We start from the raw sequence: 23,002 nt of genomic DNA, 5'->3' as shown, positions 1-23,002 counted from the left end.
TATATATTCTACCCACACACATTTGGAACTCTCCTGGGGTACCCTCACACATATTATTCCCTCATTTAGTGAATATTTTCACAAAAAAGTGAAATTTTCAAAACTTCAGAAAATTGCCTGATAACGACGAAATATCAAAGACTCATTGGGCGAATCGCTCTGGAACTGAAATCAGAACGCTCACTCCCTAGCTCACTCCCTATCTGAAAATCTGATAAACGCTGGAAAAATGACTAGGTGCAAAAAAATTTTTTTTTCAATTTTATCCCCGTGGGATATATATTCTACCCACACATATTTGGAACTCTCCTGGGGTAAACTCACACATATTATTCCCTCATTCAGTGGATATTTTCACAAAAAGTGAAATTTTCAAAAATCCAGAAAATTGGCTGAAAACGACTAAATATCAAGGTCTCATTGGGCGAATCGCTCTGGAACTGAAATCGGAATGCTCACTAACATTTCCCCTATCTGAAAGTCTGATAAACACCGGAAAAATGACTAAGTCCAAAAAAATATTGTTTTCAACTTTTTTCAATTTTACCCCCGTGGGATATAAATTCTACGCACACACATTTGGAACTTTCCTGGGGTAACCTCACACATATTATTCCCTCATTTAGTGGATATTTTCACAAAAAAGTGAAATTTTCAAAAATTCAGAAAATTGCGTGACAACGACGAAATATCAAGAACTCATTGGGCGAATCGCTCTGGAACTGAAATCAGAACGCTCACTCCCTAGCTCACTCCCTATCTGAAAGTCTGATAAACGCCGGAAAAATGACTAAGTACAAAAAAATTTTTTTTTCTATTTTACCCCCGTGGGATATATATTCTACCCACACACATTTGGAACTCTCCTCGGGTACCCTCACACATATTATTCCCTCATTTAGTGGATATTTTCACAAAGAAGTAAAATTTTCATAAATCCAGAAAATTTGCTGAAAACGACTAAATATGAAGGACTCATTGGGCGAATCGCTCTAGAACTTAAATCGGAACGCTCACTGACATTTCCCCTTTCTGAAAGTCTGATAAGCGCCGGAAAAATGACTAAGTCCAAAAATTTTTTTTTTTCAATTTTACCCCCGTGGGATATATATTCTACAGACACACATTTGGAACTCTCCTGGTACCCTCACACATATTATTCCTTCATTTAGTGGATATTTTCACAAAAAAAGTGAAATTTTCAAAAATCCAGAAAATTGGCTGAAAACGACTAAATATCAAGGACTCATTGGGCGAATCGCTCTGGAACTGAAATCAGAATGCTCACTCCCTAGCTCACTCCCTATCTGAAAGTCTGATAAACGCCGGAAAAATGACGAAGTCCAAAATAATTTTTTTTTAAACTTTTTTCAATTTTAAATCTGTGATATATATATTCTACCCACACACATTTGGAACTCTCCTGGGGTACTCTCACACATACTATTCCCTCATTTAGTGGATATTTTCACAAAAAAGTGAAATTTTCAAAAATCCAGAAAATTCGCTGAAAACGACTAAATATCAAGGACTCATTGGGCGAATCACTCTGGAACTGAAATCGGAACGCTCACTGACATTTCCCCAATCTGAAAGTCTGATAAACGCCGGAAAAATGACTAAGTCCAAAAAAAAAATTTTTTCAACTTTTTTCAATTTTACCCCCCGTCTGATATATATTCTACCCACGCACATTTGGAACTCTACTGGGGTACCCTCACACATATTATTCCCTCATTTAGTGGATATTTTCACAAAAAAGTAAAATTTTCAAAAATCCAGAAGATTTGCTGAAAACGACTAAATATCAAGGACTCATGGGGCGAATCGCTCTGGTACTGATATCGGAATGTTCACTGACATTTCCCCTATCTGAAAGTCTGATAAACGCCGGAAAAATGACTAAGTGCAAAAAAAAAAATTTTTCAACTTTTTTCAATTTTACCCCCGTGGGATATATATTCTACCCACACACATTTGGAACTCTCCTGGGGTACCCTCACACATATTATTCCCTCATTTAGTGGAGATTTTCACAAAAAAGTGAAATTTTCAAAAATCCAGAAAATTGGCTGAAAATGACTAAATTTCAAGGACTCATTGGGCGAATCTCTCTGGAACTGAAATCGGAACGCTCACTGACATTTCCCCTATCTGAAAGTCTTATAAACGCTGGAAAAATGACTAAGTCCAAAAAAAAATTTTTTTCAACTTTTTTCAATTTTACCCCCGTGGGATATATATTCTACCCACACACATTTGGAACTGTCCTGGGGTACCCTCACACATATGATTCCCTCATTTAGTGGATATTTTCACAAAAAAGTAAAATTTTCAAAAATCCAGAAAATTGGCCGAAAACGACTAAATATCAAGGACTCATTGGGCGAATCGCTCTGGAACTGAATTCGGAACGCTCACTGACATTTCCCCTATCTAAAAGTCTGATAAGCGCCGGAAAAATGACTAAGTCCAAAAAATTTTTTTTTTCAATTTTACCCCCGTGGGATATATATTCTACCCACACACATTTGGAACTCTCCTGGGGTACCCTCACACATATTATTCCCTCATTTAGTGGATATTTTCACAAAAAAGTAAAATTTTCAAAAATCCAGAAAATTGGCTGAAAACGACTAAATATCAAGGACTCATTGGGCGTATCGCTCCAGAACTGAAATCGGAACGCTCACTGACATTTCCTCTCTCTGAAAGACTGATAAGCGCCGGAAAAATGACTAAGTCCAAAAAATTTTTTTTTCCAATTTTACCCCCGTGGGATATATATTCTACCTACACACATTTGGAACTCTCCTGGGGTACCCTCACACATATTATTCCCTCATTTAGTGGATATTTTCACAAAAAAGTGAAATTTTAAAAAATCCAGAAAATTCGCTGAAAACGACTAAATATGGAATCATTGGGCGAATCGCTCTGGAACTGAAATCGGAACGCTCACTGACATTTCCCCTATCTGAAAGTCTGATAAGCGCCGGAAAAATTACTAAGTCCAAAAAATTTTTTTTTTTTATTTTACCCCCGTGGGATATATATTCTACCCACACACATTTGGAACTCTCCTGGGGTACCCTCACACATATTATTCCCTCATTTAGTGGATATTTTCACAAAAAAATAAAATTTTCAAAAATCCAGAAAATTGGCTGAAAACGACTAAATATCAAGGACTCATTGGGCGAATCGCTCCGGAACTGAAATCGGAACGCTCACTGACATTTCCTCTATCTTAAAGTCTGATAAGCGCCGGAAAAATGACTAAGTCCAAAAAAATTTTTTTTTCATTTTTTTTCAATTTTACCCCCGTGGGATATATATTCTACCCACACACATTTGGAACTCTCCTGAGGTACCCTCACACATTTTATTCCCTCATTTAGTGGATATTTTCACAAAAAAGAACGCTCACTCCCTTGCTCACTCCCTATCTGAAAATCTGATAAATGCCGGAAAAATGACTAAGTAAAAAAAAAAAATTTTTTCAACTTTTTTCAATTTTAACCCTGTGGAATATATATTCTACCAACACACATTTGGAACTCTCCTGGGGTACCCTCACACATATTATTCCCTCATTTAGTGGATATTTTCACAAAAAAGTGAAATTTTCAAAAATCCAGAAAATTGGCTGAAAACTACTAACTATCAAGGACTAATTGGGCGAATCGCTCTGGAACTGAAATCACAACGCTCACTGACATTTCCCCTTTCTGAAAGTCTGATAAACGGCAGAAAAATGACTGTCAAAAAAAAATTTTTTCAACTGTTTTCAATTTTACCCCCCTCTGATATATATTCTACCCACACACATTTGGAACTCTCCTGGGGTACCCTCACACATATTATTTCCTCATTTAGTGGATATTTTCAAAAAAAAGTGAAATTTTCAAAAATTCAGAAAATTGCCTGACAATGACGAAATATCAATGATTCATTGGGCGAATCGCTCTGGAACTGAAATCAGAACACGCACTGACATTTCCCCTATCTGAAAGTCTGATAAACGCCCGAAAAATGACTATGTCAAAAAAAAATTTTTTTTAAACTTTTTTCAATTTTAACCCTGTGGAATATATATTCTACCAACACACATTTGGAACTCTCCTGGGGTACCCTCACACATATTATTCCCTCATTTAGTGGATATTTTCACAAAAAAGTGAAATTTTCAAAAATCCAGAAAATTGGCTGAAAACTACTAACTATCAAGGACTCATTGGGCGAATCGCTCTGGAACTGAAATCGGAACACTCACTGACATTTCCCCTTTCTGAAAGTCTGATAAACGGCAGAAAATGACTAAGTCCAAAAAAAAAATTTTTCAACTTTTTTCAATTTTACCCCCGTGGGGTATACATTCTACCCACACACATTTGGAACTCTCCTGGGGTACCCTCACACATATTATTCCCTCATTTAGTAGGTATTTTCCCAAAAAAGTGAAATTTTCAAAAATCCAGAAAATTGGCAGAAAATGACTAAATATCAAGGACTCATTGGGCGAATAGCTCTGGATCTGAAATCGGAACGCTCACTCCCTAGCTCACTCCCTCTCTGAAAGCCTGATAAACACCGGAAAAATGACTAAGTACCAAAAATAATTTTTTTCAACTTTTTTCAATTTTAATCCTGTTTGATATATATTCCACCCACACACATTTGGAACTCTCCTGGGGTATCCTCACACATATTATTCCCTCATTTAGTGGATATTTTCACAAAAAAGTGAAATTTTCAAAAATCCAGAAAATTGACTGAAAATGACTAAATATCAAGGACTCATTGGAGGAATCGCTCTGGAACTGAAATCAGAACGAACACTGACATTTCCCCTATCTGAAAGTCTGATAAATGGCGGAAAAATGACTAAGTCCAAAAAAAAATTTTTTTCAACTTTTTTCAATTTTACCCCCGTGGGATATATATTCTACCCACACACATTTGGAACTCCCCTGGGGTACCCTCACACATATTATTCCCTCATTAAGTGGATATTTTCACAAAAAAGTGAAATTTTAAAAAATTCAGAAAATTGCCTGACAACGACGAAATATCAAGGACTCATTGGGCGAATCGCTCTGGAACTGAAATCAGAATGCTCACTCCCTAGCTCACTCCCTATCTGAAAGTCTGATAAACGCCGGAGAAATGACTAAGTCAAAAAAAATATTTTTTTCAACTTTTTTCAATTTTACCCCCCGTCTGATATATATACTACCCATACACATTTGGAACTCTCCTGGCGTACCCTCACACATATTATTCCCTCATTTAGTGGATATTTTCACAAAAAAGTGAAATTTTCAAAAATCCAGAAAATTGGCTGAAAACTACTAACTATCAAGGACTCATTGGGCGAATCGCTCTGGAACTGAAATCGGAACACTCACTGACATTTCCCCTTTCTGAAAGTCTGATAAACGGCAGAAAAATGACTAAGTCCAAAAAAAAAATTTTTCAACTTTTTTCAATTTTACCCCCGTGGGGTATACATTCTACCCACACACATTTGGAACTCTCCTGGGTATCCTCACACATATTATTCCCTCATTTAGTGGATATTTTCACAAAAAAGTGAAATTTTCAAAAATCCAGAAAATTGACTGAAAATGACTAAATATCAAGGACTCATTGGGGGAATCGCTCTGGAACTGAAATCAGAACGAACACTGACATTTCCCCTATCTGAAAGTCTGATAAATGGCGGAAAAATGACTAAGTCCAAAAAAAAATTTTTTTAAACTTTTTTCAATTTTACCCCCGTGGGATATATATTTACCCACACACATTTGGAACTCTCCTGGGGTACCCTCACACATATTATTCCCTCATTTAGTGGATATTTTCACAAAAAAGTGAAATTTTAAAAAATGCAGAAAATTGCCTGACAACGACGAAATATCAAGGACTCATTGGGCGAATCGCTCCGGAACTGAAATCAGAACGCTCACTCCCTAGCTCACTCCCTAACTGAAAGTCTGATAAATGGCGGAAAAATGACTAAGTCCAAAAAAAAATTTTTTTTCAACTTTTTTCAATTTTACCCCCCGTCTGATAAATATTCTACCCATACACATTTGGAACTCTCCTGGCGTATCCTCACACATATTATTCCCTCATTTAGTGGATATTTTCCCAAAAAAGTGAAATTTTCAAAAATCCAGAAAATTCGCTGAAAACGACTAAATTTCAAGGACTCATTGGGCGAATCGCTCTGGAACTGAAATCGGAACGCTCACTGACATTTCTCCTATCTGAAAGTCTGATAAGCGCCGGAAAAATTGCTAAGTCCAAAAAATTTTTTTTTTCAAGTTTACCCCCGTGGGATATATATTCTACCCACACACATTTGGAACTCTCCTGGGGTACCCTCACACATATTATTCCCTCATTTAGTGGATATTTTCACAAAAAAGTTACATTTTCAAAAATTCTGAAAATTGCCTGAAAACGATGAAATATCAAGGACTCGTTGGGCGAATCGCTCTGGAACTGAAATCGGAACGCTCACTGACATTTCCCCTATCTGAAAGTCTGATAAACGCCGGAAAAATTACTAAGTACAAAAAAAAAATTTTTTTTAACTTTTTTCAATTTTAACCCTGTGGGATATATATTCTACCCACACACATTTGGAACTCTCCCGAGGTACCCTCACACATATTATTCCCTCATTTAGAGAATATTTTCACAAAAAAGTGAAATTTTCAAAAATTCTGAAAATTGACTGAAAACGACGAAATATCAAGGACTCATTGGGCAAATCGCTCTGGAACTGAAATCGAAACGCTCACTGACATTTGCCCTATCTGAAAGTCTGATAAACACCAGAAAAATGACTAAGTACAAAAAAAAAAATTTTTTTACTTTTTTCAATTTTACCCCCGTGGGATATATATTCTACCCACACACATTTGGAACTCTCCTGGGGTACCCTCACACATATTATTCCCTCATTTAGTGGATATTTTCACAAAAAAGTGAAATTTTCAAAAATTCTGAAAATTTCCTGAAAATGACGAAATATCAAGGACTCATCCGCCGAATCGCTCTGGAACTGAAATCGGAACGCTCACTGACATTTCCCCTATCTGAAAGTCTGATAAATGCCGAAAAAAAGACTTAAGTCCAAAAAAAAATTTTTTCAACTTTTTTCAATTTTACCCCCTTGGGATATATATTCTACCCACACACATTTGGAACTCTCCTGGGGTACCCTCACACATATTATTCCCTCATTTAGTGGATATTTTCACAAAAAAGTGAAATTTTAAAAAATTCAGAAAATTGCCTGACAACGACGAAATATCAAGGACTCATTGGGCGAATCGCTCTGGAACTGAAATCAGAACGCTCACTCCCTAGCTCACTCCCTATCTGAAAGTCTGATAAACGCCGGAGAAATGACTAAGTAAAAAAAAATATTTTTTTCAATTTTACCCCCCGTCTGATATATATTCTACCCATACACATTTGGAACTCTCCTAGCGTACCCTCACACATATTATTCCCTCATTTAGTGGATATTTTCACAAAAAAGTGAAATTTTCAAAAATCCAGAAAATTGGCTGAAAACTACTAACTATCAAGGACTCATTGGGCAAATCGCTCTGGAACTGAAATCGGAACACTCACTGACATTTCCCCTTTCTGAAAGTCTGATAAACGGCAGAAAAATGACTAAGTCCAAAAAAAAAATTTTTCAACTTTTTTCAATTTTACCCCCGTGGGGTATACATTCTACCCACACACAGTTGGAACTCTCCTGGGGTATCCTCACACATATTATTCCCTCATTTAGTGGATATTTTCACAAAAAAGTGAAATTTTCAAAAATCCAGAAAATTGACTGAAAATGACTAAATATCAAGGACTCATTGGGGGAATCGCTCTGGAACTGAAATCAGAACGCTCACTGACATTTCCCCTATCTGAAAGTCTGATAAATGGCGGAAAAATGACTAAGTCCAAAAAAAAATTTTTTTCAACTTTTTTCAATTTTACCCCCGTGGGATATATATTCTACCCACACACATTTGGAACTCTCCTGGGGTACCCTCACACATATTATTCCCTCATTTAGTGGATATTTTCACAAAAAAGTGAAATTTTAAAAAATTCAGAAAATTGCCTGACAACGACGAAATATCAAGGACTCATTGGGCGAATCGCTCTGGAACTGAAATCAGAACGCTCACTCCCTAGCTCACTCCCTAACTGAAAGTCTGATAAACGCCGGAGAAATGACTAAGTCAAAAAAAAATTTTTTTTCAACTTTTTTCAATTTTACCCCCCGTCTGATAAATATTCTACCCATACACATTTGGAACTCTCCTGGCGTACCCTCACACATATTATTCCCTCATTTAGTGGATATTTTCACAAAAAAGTGAAATTTTCAAAAATCCAGAAAATACGCTGAAAACGACTAAATTTCAAGGACTCATTGGGCGAATCGCTCTGGAACTGAAATCGGAACGCTCACTGACATTTCTCCTATCTGAAAGTCTGATAAGCGGCGGAAAAATTGCTAAGTCCAAAAAATTTTTTTTTTCAAGTTTACCCCCGTGGGATATATATTCTACCCACACACATTTGGAACTCTCCTGGGGTACCCTCACACATATTATTCCCTCATTTAGTGGATATTTTCACAAAAAAGTGAAATTTTCAAAAATTCTGAAAATTGCCTGAAAACGACGAAATATCAAGGACTCATTGGGGGAATCGCTCTGGAACTGAAATCGGAACGATCACTGACATTTGCCCTATCTGAAAGTCTGATAAACGCCGGAAAAATGACTAAGTCCAAAAAAAAAATGTTTTCAACTTTTTTCAATTTTACCTCCGTGGGATATATATTCTACCCACACACATTTGGAACTCTCCTGGGGTACCCTCACACATATTATTCCCTCATTTAGTGGATATTTTCACAAAAAAGTGAAATTTTCAAAAATTCTGAAAATTTCCTGAAAATGACGAAATATCAAGGACTCATCCGCCGAATCGCTCTGGAACTGAAATCGGAACGCTCACTGACATTTCCCCTATCTGAAAGTCTGATAAACGCCGAAAAAAAGACTTAAGTCCAAAAAAAAAATTTTTCAACTTTTTTCAATTTTACCCCCGTGGGATATATATTCTACCCACACACATTTGCAACTCTCCTGGGGTACCCTCACACATATTATTCCCTCATTTAGTGGATATTTTCACAAAAAAGTGAAATTTTCAAAAATTCTGAAAATTGACTGAAAACAACGAAATATCAAGGTCTCATTGGGTGAATCGCTCTGGAACTGAAATCGGAACGCTCACTGACATTTGCACTATCTGAAAGTCTGATAAACGCCGGAAAAATGACTAAGTCCAAAAAAGAAATTTTTTTAACTTTTTTCAATTTTACCCCCGTGGGATATATATTCTACCCACACACATTTGGAACTCTCCCGAGGTACCCTCACACATATTATTCCCTCATTTAGTGAATATTTTCACAAAAAAGTGAAATTTTCAAAAATTCTGAAAATTGACTGAAAACGACGAAATATCAAGGTCTCATTGGGCGAATCGCTCTGGAACTGAAATCGGAACGATCACTGACATTTGCCCTATCTGAAAGTCTGATAAACGCCGGAAAAATGACTAAGTCCAAAAAAAAAATGTTTTCAACTTTTTTCAATTAAACCCCCGTGGGATATATATTCTACCCACACACATTTGGAACTCTCCTGGGGTACCCTCACACATATTATTCCCTCATTTAGTGGATATTTTCACAAAAAAGTGAAATTTTCAAATATTCAGAAAATTGCCTGAAAACGACGAAATATCAAGGACTCGTTGGGCGAATCGCCTGGAACTGAAATCGGAACGCTCACTGACATTTCCCCTATCTGAAAGTCTGATAAACGCCGGAAAAATGACTATGTACAAAAAAAAAAAATTTTTTTACTTTTTTCAATTTTAACCCTGTGGGATATATATTCTACCCACACACATTTGGAACTCTCCTGGGGTACCCTCACACATATTATTCCCTCATTTAGTGGATATTTTCACAAAAAAGTGAAATTTTCAAAAAATCCAGAAAATTGGCTGAAAATGACTAAATGTCTAAGACTCATTGGGCGAATCGCTCTGGAACTGAAATCGGAAAGCTCACTGACATTTCCCCTATCTGAAAGTCTGATAAACGCCGGAAAAATGACTAAGTCCAAGAAAAAAATCTTTTCAACTTTTTTCAATTTTACCCCCGTGGGATATATATTCTACCCACACACATTTGGAACTCTCCTGGGGTACCCTCACACATATTATTCCCTCATTTAGTGGATATTTTCACAAAAAAGTGAAATTTTCAAAAAATCCAGAAAATTGGCTGAAAACGACTAAATATCAAGGACTCATTGGGCGAATCACTCTGGAACTGAAATCGTAACGCTCACTCACATTTCCCCTATCTGAATGTCTGATAAATCGCCGGAAAAATGAATAAGTCCAAGAAAAAAATTTTTTCAACTTTTTTCAATTTTACCCCCGTGGGATATATATTCTACCCACACACATTTGGAACTCTCCTGGGGTACCCTCACACATAGTATTCCCTCATTTAGTGGATATTTTCACAAAAAAGTGAAATTTTTAAAAATCCAGAAAATTTGCTGAAAACGACTAAATATCAAGGACTCATTGGGCGAATCGCTCTGGAACTGAAATCGGAACACTCACTGACATTTGCCCTAACTGAAAGTCTGATAAACGCCGGAAAAATGACTAAGTCCAAGAAAAAAATTTTTTCAACTTTTTTCAATTTTACCCCCGTGGGATATATATTCTACCCACACACATTTGGAACTCTCCTGGGGTACCCTCACACATATTATTCCCTCATTTAGTGTATATTTTCACAAAAAAGTGAAATTTTCAAAAAATCCAGAAAATTGGCTGAAAACGACTAAATATCAAGGACTCATTGGGCGAATCGCTCTGGAACTGAAATCGGAACGCTCACTGACATTTGCCCTAACTGAAAGTATGATAAACGCCGGAAAAATGACTAAGTCCAAAAGAAAATTTTTTTAATTTTTTTCAATTTTACCCCCGTGGGATTTATATTCTACCCACACACATTTGGAACTCTCCTGGGGTACCCTCACACATATTATTCCCTCATTTAGTGGATATTTTCACAAAAAAGTGAAATTTTCAAAAAATCCAGAAAATTGGCTGAAAACGACTAAATATCAAGGACTCATTGGGCGAATCACTCTGGAACGGAAATCGTAACGCTCACTCACATTTCCCCTATCTGAATGTCTGATAAATCGCCGGAAAAATGAATAAGTCCAAGAAAAAAATTTTTTCAACTTTTTTCAATTTTACCCCCGTGGGATATATATTCTACCCACACACATTTGGAACTCTCCTGGGGTACCCTCTCACATATTATTCCCTCATTTAGTGATTATTTTCACAAAAAAGTGAAATTTTAAAAAATCCAGAAAATTGGCTGAAAACGACTAAATATCAAGGACCCATTGGGCGAATCGCTCTGGAACTGAAATCGGAATGCTCACTCACATTTCCCCTATCTGAAAGTCTGATAAACGCCGGAAAAATGACTAATTCCAAGAAAAATTTTTTTTTCAATTTTTTTCAATTTTAACCCCGTGGGATATATTTTCTACCCACACACATTTGGAACTCTCCTGGGGTACCCTCACACATAGTATTCCCTCATTTAGTGGATATTTTCACAAAAAAGTGAAATTTTTAAAAATCCAGAAAATTGGCTGAAAACGACTAAATATCAAGGACTCATTGGGCGAATCGCTCTGGAACTGAAATCGGAACGCTCACTGACATTTGCCCTAACTGAAAGTCTGATAAACGCCGGAAAAATGACTAAGTCCAAGAAAAAATTTTTTTCAACTTTTTTCAATTTTACCCCCGTGGGATATATATTCTACCCACACACATTTGGAACTCTCCTGGGGTACCCTCACACATATTATTCCCTCATTTAGTGTATATTTTCACAAAAAAGTGAAATTTTCAAAAAATCCAGAAAATTGGCTGAAAACGACTAAATATCAAGGACTCATTGGGCGAATCGCTCTGGAACAGAATTCGGAACGCTCACTCATATTTCGCCTATCTGAAAGTCTGGTAAATGCCGGAAAAATGACTAAGTCCAAGAAAAAAATGTTTTCAACTTTTTTCAATTTTACCCCCGTGGGATATATATTCTACCCACACACATTTGGAACCCTCCTGGGGTACCCTCACACATATTATTCCCTCATTTAGTGGATATTTTCACCTAAAAGTGAAATTTTCAAAAAATCCAGAAAATTGGCTGAAAACGACTAAATATCAAGGACTCATTGGGCGAATCGCTCTGGAGCTGAAATCGGAACGATCACTCACATTTCCCCTATCTGAATGTCTGATAAACGCCGGAAAAATGAATAAGTCCAAGAAAAAATTTTTTTCAACTTTTTTCAATTTTACCCCCGTGGGATATATATTCTACCCACACACATTTTAACTCTCCTGGGGTACCCTTACACATATTATTCCTTCATTTAGTGGATATTTACATAAAAAAGTGAAATTTTAAAAAATCCATAAAATTGGCTGAAAACGACTAAATATCAAGGACTCATTGGGCGAATCGCTCTGGAACTGAAATCGGAATTCTCACTCACATTTCCCCTATCTGATAGTGTGATAAACGCCGGAAAAATGACAAAGTCCAAGAAAAAAATTTTTTCAACTTTTTTCAATTTTACCCCCGTGGGATATATATTCTACCCACACACATTTGGAACTCTCCTGGGGTACCCTCACACATATTATTCCCTCATTTAGTGGATATTTTCACAAAAAAGTGAAATTTTCAAAAAATCCAGAAAATTGGCTGAAAACGACTAAATATCAAAGACTCATTGGGCGAATCGTTCTGGAACTGAAATCGGAACACTCACTGACATTTGCCCTAACTGAAAGTCTGATAAACGCCGGAAAAAGGACTAAGTCCAAAAAAATTTTTTTTTCAATTTTTTTCAATTTTACCCCCGTGGGATATATATTCTACCCACACACATTTGGAACTCTCCTGGGGTACCCTCACACATAGTATTCCCTCATTTAGTGGATATTTTCACAAAAAAGTGAAATTTTTAAAAATCCAGAAAATTGGCTGAAAACGCCTAAATATCAAGGACTCATTGGGCGAATCGCTCTGGAACAGAATTCGGAACGCTCACTCACATTTCGCCTATCTGAAAGCCTGGTAAATGCCGGAAAAATGACTAAGTCCAAGAAAAAAATGTTTTCAACTTTTTTCAATTTTACCCCCGTGGGATATATATTCTACCCACACACATTTGGAACCCTCCTGGGGTACCCTCACACATATTATTCCCTCATTTAGTGGATATTTTCACCTAAAAATGGAATTTTCAAAAAATCCAGAAAATTGGCTGAAAATGACTAAATATCAAAGACTCATTGGGCGAATCGCTCTGGAACTGAAATCGGAACGCTCACTCACATTTCCCCTATCTGAAAGTCTGATAAACGCCGGAAAAATGACTAAGTCCAAGAAAAATTTTTTTTCAACTTTTTTCAATTTTACCCCCGTGGTATATATATTCTACCCACACACATTTGGAACCCTCCTGGGGTACCCTCACACATATTATTCCCTCATTTAGTGGATATTTTCACAAAAAAGTGAAATTTTCAAAAAATCCAGAAAATTGGCTGAAAATGACTAAATATCAAGGACTCATTGGGCGAATCGCTCTGGAACTGAAATCGGAACGCTCACTCACATTTCCCCTATCTGAAAGTCTGATAAATGCCGGAAAAATGACTAAGTCCAAAAAAAAATTTTTTTCAACTTTTTTAATTTTACCCCCGTAGGATATATATTTTACCCACACACATTTGGAACTCTCCTGGGGTACCCTCACACATATTATTTCCTCATTTAGTGGATATTTTTACAAAAAAGTGATATTTTCAAAAAATCCAAAAAATTGGCTGAAAACGACTAAATATCAAGGACTCATTGGGCGAATCGCTCTGGAACTGAAATCGGAACGCTCACTGACATTTGCCCTAAATGAAAGTCTGATAAACGCCGGAAAAATGACTAAGTCCAAAAAAAAAATGTTTTCAACTTTTTTCAATTTTACCCCCGTGGGATATATATTCTACCCACACACATTTGGAACTCTCCTGGGGTACCCTCACACATATTATTCCCTCATTTAGTGGATATTTTCACAAAAAAGTGAAATTTTAAAAAATCCAGAAAATTGGCTGAAAACGACTAAATATCAAGGACTCATGGGGCGAAACGCTCTGGAACTGAAATCGGAACACTCACTGACATTTCCCCTCTCTGAAAGTCTGATAAAAACCGGAAAAATAACTAAGTCCAAAAAAAATTTTTTTTCAACTTTTTTCAATTTTACCCCGTGGGATATATATTCTACCCACACACATTTGGAACTCTCCTGGGGTACCCTCACACATATTATTCCCTCATTTAGTGGATATTTTCACAAAAAAGTGAAATTTTCAAAAAATCCAGAAAATTGGCTGAAAATGACTAAATATCAAAGATTCATTGGGCGAATCGCTCTGGAACTGAAATCGGAAAGCTCACTGACATTTCCCCTATCTGAAAGTCTGATAAACGCCGGAAAAATGACTAAGTCGAAAAAAAAAAAATTTTCACCTTTTTTCAATTTTACCCCCGTGGGATATATATTCTACCCACACACATTTGGAACTCTCCTGGGGTACCCTCACACATATTATTCCCTCATTTAGTCGATATTTTCACAAAAAAGTGAAATTTTCAAAAATCCAGGAAATTGGCTGAAAACGACTAAATATCAAGGACTCATTGGGCGAATCGCTCTGGAACTGAAATCGGAACGCTCACTGACATTTGCCCTATCTGAAAGTCTGATAAACGCCGGAAAAATGACTAAGTCCAAGAAAAAATTTTTTTCTACTTTTATGAATTTCACCCCTGTGGGATATATATTCTACCCACACACATTTGGAACTCTCCTGGGGTACCCTCACACATATTATTCCCTCATTTAGTGGATATTTTCACCTAAAAATGAAATTTTCAAAAAATCCAGAAAATTGGCTGAAAATGACTAAATATCAAAGATTCATTGGGCGAATCGCTCTGGAACTGAAATCGGAAAGCTCACTGACATTTCCCCTATCTGAAAGTCTGATAAACGCCGGAAAAATGACTAAGTCCAAGAAAAAATTTTTTTCAACTTTTATGAATTTTACCCCTGTGGGATATATATTCTACCCACACACATTTGGAACTCTCCTGGGGTACCCTCACACATAGTATTCCCTCATTTAGTGGATATTTTCACAAAAAAGTGAAATTTTTAAAAATCCAGAAAATTGGCTGAAAACGCCTAAATATCAAGGACTCATTGGGCGAATCGCTCTGGAACAGAATTCGGAACGCTCACTCACATTTCGCCTATCTGAAAGTCTGGTAAATGCCGGAAAAATGACTAAGTCCAAGAAAAAAATGTTTTCAACTTTTTTCAATTTTACCCCCGTGGGATATATATTCTACCCACACACATTTGGAACCCTCCTGGGGTACCCTCACACATATTATTCCCTCATTTAGTGGATATTTTCACCTAAAAATGAAATTTTCAAAAAATCCAGAAAATTGGCTGAAAATGACTAAATATCAAAGACTCATTGGGCGAATCGCTCTGGAACTGAAATCGGAAAGCTCACTGACATTTCCCCTATCTGAAAGTCTGATAAACGCCGGAAAAATGACTAAGTCGAAAAAAAAAAAATTTTCACCTTTTTTCAATTTTACCCCCGTGGGATATATATTCTACCCACACACATTTGGAACTCTCCTGGGGTACCCTCACACATATTATTCCCTCATTTAGTCGATATTTTCACAAAAAAGTGAAATTTTCAAAAATCCAGGAAATTGGCTGAAAACGACTAAATATCAAGGACTCATTGGGCGAATCGCTCTGGAACTGAAATCGGAACGCTCACTGACATTTGCCCTATCTGAAAGTCTGATAAACGCCGGAAAAATGACTAAGTCCAAGAAAAAAATTTTTTCTACTTTTATGAATTTCACCCCTGTGGGATATATATTCTACCCACACACATTTGGAACTCTCCTGGGGTACCCTCACACATATTATTCCCTCATTTAGTGGATATTTTCACCTAAAAATGAAATTTTCAAAAAATCCAGAAAATTGGCTGAAAATGACTAAATATCAAAGATTCATTGGGCGAATCGCTCTGGAACTGAAATCGGAAAGCTCACTGACATTTCCCCTATCTGAAAGTCTGATAAACGCCGGAAAAATGACTAAGTCCAAGAAAAATTTTTTTTCAACTTTTATGAATTTTACCCCTGTGGGATATATATTCTACCCACACACATTTGGAACTCTCCTGGGGTACCCTCACACATAGTATTCCCTCATTTAGTGGATATTTTCACAAAAAAGTGAAATTTTTAAAAATCCAGAAAATTGGCTGAAAACGCCTAAATATCAAGGACTCATTGGGCGAATCGCTCTGGAACAGAATTCGGAACGCTCACTCACATTTCGCCTATCTGAAAGTCTGGTAAATGCCGGAAAAATGACTAAGTCCAAGAAAAAAATGTTTTCAACTTTTTTCAATTTTACCCCCATGGGATATATATTCTACCCACACACATTTGGAACCCTCCTGGGGTACCCTCACACATATTATTCCCTCATTTAGTGGATATTTTCACCTAAAAATGAAATTTTCAAAAAATCCAGAAAATTGGCTGAAAATGACTAAATATCAAAGACTCATTGGGCGAATCGCTCTGGAACTGAAATCGGAACGCTCACTCACATTTCCCCTATCTGAAAGTCTGATAAACGCCGGAAAAATGACTAAGTCCAAGAAAAAATTTTTTTCAACTTTTTTCAATTTTACCCCCGTGGTATATATATTCTACCCACACACATTTGGAACCCTCCTGGGGTACCCTCACACATATTATTCCCTCATTTAGTGGATATTTTCACAAAAAAGTGAAATTTTCAAAAAATCCAGAAAATTGGCTGAAAATGACTAAATATCAAGGACTCATTGGGCGAATCGCTCTGGAACTGAAATCGGAACGCTCACTCACATTTCCCCTATCTGAAAGTCTGATAAATGCCGGAAAAATGACTAAGTCCAAAAAAAAATTTTTTTCAACTTTTTTAATTTTACCCCCGTAGGATATATATTTTACCCACACACATTTGGAACTCTCCTGGGGTACCCTCACACATATTATTTCCTCATTTAGTGGATATTTTTACAAAAAAGTGATATTTTCAAAAAATCCAAAAAATTGGCTGAAAACGACTAAATATCAAGGACTCATTGGGCGAATCGCTCTGGAACTGAAATCGGAACGCTCACTGACATTTGCCCTAAATGAAAGTCTGATAAACGCCGGAAAAATGACTAAGTCCAAAAAAAAAATGTTTTCAACTTTTTTCAATTTTACCCCCGTGGGATATATATTCTACCCACACACATTTGGAACTCTCCTGGGGTACCCTCACACATATTATTCCCTCATTTAGTGGATATTTTCACAAAAAAGTGAAATTTTAAAAAATCCAGAAAATTGGCTGAAAACGACTAAATATCAAGGACTCATGGGGCGAAACGCTCTGGAACTGAAATCGGAACACTCACTGACATTTCCCCTCTCTGAAAGTCTGATAAAAACCGGAAAAATAACTAAGTCCAAAAAAAATTTTTTTTCAACTTTTTTCAATTTTACCCCGTGGGATATATATTCTACCCACACACATTTGGAACTCTCCTGGGGTACCCTCACACATATTATTCCCTCATTTAGTGGATATTTTCACAAAAAAGTGAAATTTTCAAAAAATCCAGAAAATTGGCTGAAAATGACTAAATATCAAAGATTCATTGGGCGAATCGCTCTGGAACTGAAATCGGAAAGCTCACTGACATTTCCCCTATCTGAAAGTCTGATAAACGCCGGAAAAATGACTAAGTCGAAAAAAAAAAAATTTTCACCTTTTTTCAATTTTACCCCCGTGGGATATATATTCTACCCACACACATTTGGAACTCTCCTGGGGTACCCTCACACATATTATTCCCTCATTTAGTCGATATTTTCACAAAAAAGTGAAATTTTCAAAAATCCAGGAAATTGGCTGAAAACGACTAAATATCAAGGACTCATTGGGCGAATCGCTCTGGAACTGAAATCGGAACGCTCACTGACATTTGCCCTATCTGAAAGTCTGATAAACGCCGGAAAAATGACTAAGTCCAAGAAAAAATTTTTTTCTACTTTTATGAATTTCACCCCTGTGGGATATATATTCTACCCACACACATTTGGAACTCTCCTGGGGTACCCTCACACATATTATTCCCTCATTTAGTGGATATTTTCACCTAAAAATGAAATTTTCAAAAAATCCAGAAAATTGGCTGAAAATGACTAAATATCAAAGATTCATTGGGCGAATCGCTCTGGAACTGAAATCGGAAAGCTCACTGACATTTCCCCTATCTGAAAGTCTGATAAACGCCGGAAAAATGACTAAGTCCAAGAAAAAATTTTTTTCAACTTTTATGAATTTTACCCCTGTGGGATATATATTCTACCCACACACATTTGGAACTCTCCTGGGGTACCCTCACACATAGTATTCCCTCATTTAGTGGATATTTTCACAAAAAAGTGAAATTTTTAAAAATCCAGAAAATTGGCTGAAAACGCCTAAATATCAAGGACTCATTGGGCGAATCGCTCTGGAACAGAATTCGGAACGCTCACTCACATTTCGCCTATCTGAAAGTCTGGTAAATGCCGGAAAAATGACTAAGTCCAAGAAAAAAATGTTTTCAACTTTTTTCAATTTTACCCCCGTGGGATATATATTCTACCCACACACATTTGGAACCCTCCTGGGGTACCCTCACACATATTATTCCCTCATTTAGTGGATATTTTCACCTAAAAATGAAATTTTCAAAAAATCCAGAAAATTGGCTGAAAATGACTAAATATCAAAGACTCATTGGGCGAATCGCTCTGGAACTGAAATCGGAAAGCTCACTGACATTTCCCCTATCTGAAAGTCTGATAAACGCCGGAAAAATGACTAAGTCGAAAAAAAAAAAATTTTCACCTTTTTTCAATTTTACCCCCGTGGGATATATATTCTACCCACACACATTTGGAACTCTCCTGGGGTACCCTCACACATATTATTCCCTCATTTAGTCGATATTTTCACAAAAAAGTGAAATTTTCAAAAATCCAGGAAATTGGCTGAAAACGACTAAATATCAAGGACTCATTGGGCGAATCGCTCTGGAACTGAAATCGGAACGCTCACTGACATTTGCCCTATCTGAAAGTCTGATAAACGCCGGAAAAATGACTAAGTCCAAGAAAAAAATTTTTTCTACTTTTATGAATTTCACCCCTGTGGGATATATATTCTACCCACACACATTTGGAACTCTCCTGGGGTACCCTCACACATATTATTCCCTCATTTAGTGGATATTTTCACCTAAAAATGAAATTTTCAAAAAATCCAGAAAATTGGCTGAAAATGACTAAATATCAAAGATTCATTGGGCGAATCGCTCTGGAACTGAAATCGGAAAGCTCACTGACATTTCCCCTATCTGAAAGTCTGATAAACGCCGGAAAAATGACTAAGTCCAAGAAAAATTTTTTTTCAACTTTTATGAATTTTACCCCTGTGGGATATATATTCTACCCACACACATTTGGAACTCTCCTGGGGTACCCTCACACATAGTATTCCCTCATTTAGTGGATATTTTCACAAAAAAGTGAAATTTTTAAAAATCCAGAAAATTGGCTGAAAACGCCTAAATATCAAGGACTCATTGGGCGAATCGCTCTGGAACAGAATTCGGAACGCTCACTCACATTTCGCCTATCTGAAAGTCTGGTAAATGCCGGAAAAATGACTAAGTCCAAGAAAAAAATGTTTTCAACTTTTTTCAATTTTACCCCCATGGGATATATATTCTACCCACACACATTTGGAACCCTCCTGGGGTACCCTCACACATATTATTCCCTCATTTAGTGGATATTTTCACCTAAAAATGAAATTTTCAAAAAATCCAGAAAATTGGCTGAAAATGACTAAATATCAAAGACTCATTGGGCGAATCGCTCTGGAACTGAAATCGGAACGCTCACTCACATTTCCCCTATCTGAAAGTCTGATAAACGCCGGAAAAATGACTAAGTCCAAGAAAAAATTTTTTTCAACTTTTTTCAATTTTACCCCCGTGGTATATATATTCTACCCACACACATTTGGAACCCTCCTGGGGTACCCTCACACATATTATTCCCTCATTTAGTGGATATTTTCACAAAAAAGTGAAATTTTCAAAAAATCCAGAAAATTGGCTGAAAATGACTAAATATCAAGGACTCATTGGGCGAATCGCTCTGGAACTGAAATCGGAACGCTCACTCACATTTCCCCTATCTGAAAGTCTGATAAATGCCGGAAAAATGACTAAGTCCAAAAAAAAATTTTTTTCAACTTTTTTAATTTTACCCCCGTAGGATATATATTTTACCCACACACATTTGGAACTCTCCTGGGGTACCCTCACACATATTATTTCCTCATTTAGTGGATATTTTTACAAAAAAGTGATATTTTCAAAAAATCCCAAAAATTGGCTGAAAACGACTAAATATCAAGGACTCATTGGGCGAATCGCTCTGGAACTGAAATCGGAACGCTCACTGACATTTGCCCTAAATGAAAGTCTGATAAACGCCGGAAAAATGACTAAGTCCAAAAAAAAAATGTTTTCAACTTTTTTCAATTTTACCCCCGTGGGATATATATTCTACCCACACACATTTGGAACTCTCCTGGGGTACCCTCACACATATTATTCCCTCATTTAGTGGATATTTTCACAAAAAAGTGAAATTTTAAAAAATCCAGAAAATTGGCTGAAAACGACTAAATATCAAGGACTCATGGGGCGAAACGCTCTGGAACTGAAATCGGAACACTCACTGACATTTCCCCTCTCTGAAAGTCTGATAAAAGCCGGAAAAATAACTAAGTCCAAAAAAAATTTTTTTTCAACTTTTTTCAATTTTACCCCGTGGGATATATATTCTACCCACACACATTTGGAACTCTCCTGGGGTACCCTCACACATATTATTCCCTCATTTAGTGGATATTTTCACAAAAAAGTGAAATTTTCAAAAAATCCAGAAAATTGGCTGAAAATGACTAATTATCAAAGATTCATTGGGCGAATCGCTCTGGAACTGAAATCGGAAAGCTCACTGACATTTCCCCTATCTGAAAGTCTGATAAACGCCGGAAAAATGACTAAGTCGAAAAAAAAAAAATTTTCACCTTTTTTCAATTTTACCCCCGTGGGATATATATTCTACCCACACACATTTGGAACTCTCCTGGGGTACCCTCACACATATTATTCCCTCATTTAGTCGATATTTTCACAAAAAAGTGAAATTTTCAAAAATCCAGGAAATTGGCTGAAAACGACTAAATATCAAGGACTCATTGGGCGAATCACTCTGGAACTGAAATCGGAACGCTCACTGACATTTGCCCTATCTGAAAGTCTGATAAACGCCGGAAAAATGACTAAGTCCAAGAAAAAATTTTTTTCAACTTTTATGTATTTTACCCCTGTGGGATATATATTCTACCCACACACATTTGGAACTCTCCTGGGGTACCCTCACACATATTATTCCCTCATTTAGTCGATATTTTCACAAAAAAAGTGAAATTTTCAAAAATCCAGAAAATTGGCTGAAAACGACTAAATATCAAGGACTCATTGGGCGAATCACTCTGGAACAGAATTCGGAACGCTCACTCACATTTCGCCTATCTGAAAGTCTGATAAATGCCGGAAAAATGACTAAGTCCAAGAAAAAAATGTTTTCAACTTTTTTCAATTTTACCCCCGTGGGATATATATTCTACCCACACACATTTCGAACCCTCCTGGGGTACGCTCACACATATTATTCCCTCATTTAGTGGATATTTTCACCTAAAAATGAAATTTTCAAAAAATCCAGAAAATTGGCTGAAAATGACTAAATATCAAAGACTCATTGGGCGAATCGCTCTGGAACTGAAATCGGAACGCTCACTCACATTTCCCCTATCTGAAAGTCTGATAAACGCCGGAAAAATGACTAAGTCCAAGAAAAAATTTTTTTCAACTTTTTTCAATTTTACCCCCGTGGGATATATATTCTACCCACACACATTTGGAACCCTCCTGGGGTACCCTCACACATATTATTCCCTCATTTATTCGATATTTTCACAAAAAAGTGAAATTTTCAAAAATCCAGGAAATTGGCTGAAAACGACTAAATATCAAGGACTCATTGGGCGAATCGCTCTGGAACTGAAATCGGAACGCTCACTGACATTTGCCCTATCTGAAAGTCTGATAAACGCCGGAAAAATGACTAAGTCCAAAAAAATTTTTTTTTCAATTTTTTTCAATTTTACCCCCGTGGGATATATATTCTACCCACACACATTTGGAACTCTCCTGGGGTACCCTCACACATATTATTCCCTCATTTAGTGTATATTTTCACAAAAAAGTGTAATTTTAAAAAATCCAGAAAATTGGCTGAAAACGACTAAATATCAAGGACTCATTGGGCGAATCGCTCTGGAACAGAATTCGGAACGCTCACTCACATTTCGCCTATCTGAAAGTCTGGTAAATGCCGGAAAAATGACTAAGTCCAAGAAAAAAATGTTTTCAACTTTTTTCAATTTTACCCCCGTGGGATATA

The sequence above is a fragment of the Phyllobates terribilis genome, unplaced genomic scaffold (assembly GCF_046119375.1).
Source record: "Phyllobates terribilis strain yellow unplaced genomic scaffold, ASM4611937v1 Scaffold_21__1_contigs__length_20361869, whole genome shotgun sequence".
Taxonomy (NCBI): Eukaryota; Metazoa; Chordata; class Amphibia; order Anura; family Dendrobatidae; genus Phyllobates; species Phyllobates terribilis.
The sequence above is the reverse complement of the archived record's forward strand: the minus strand, read 5'-3'. Positions refer to the sequence as shown.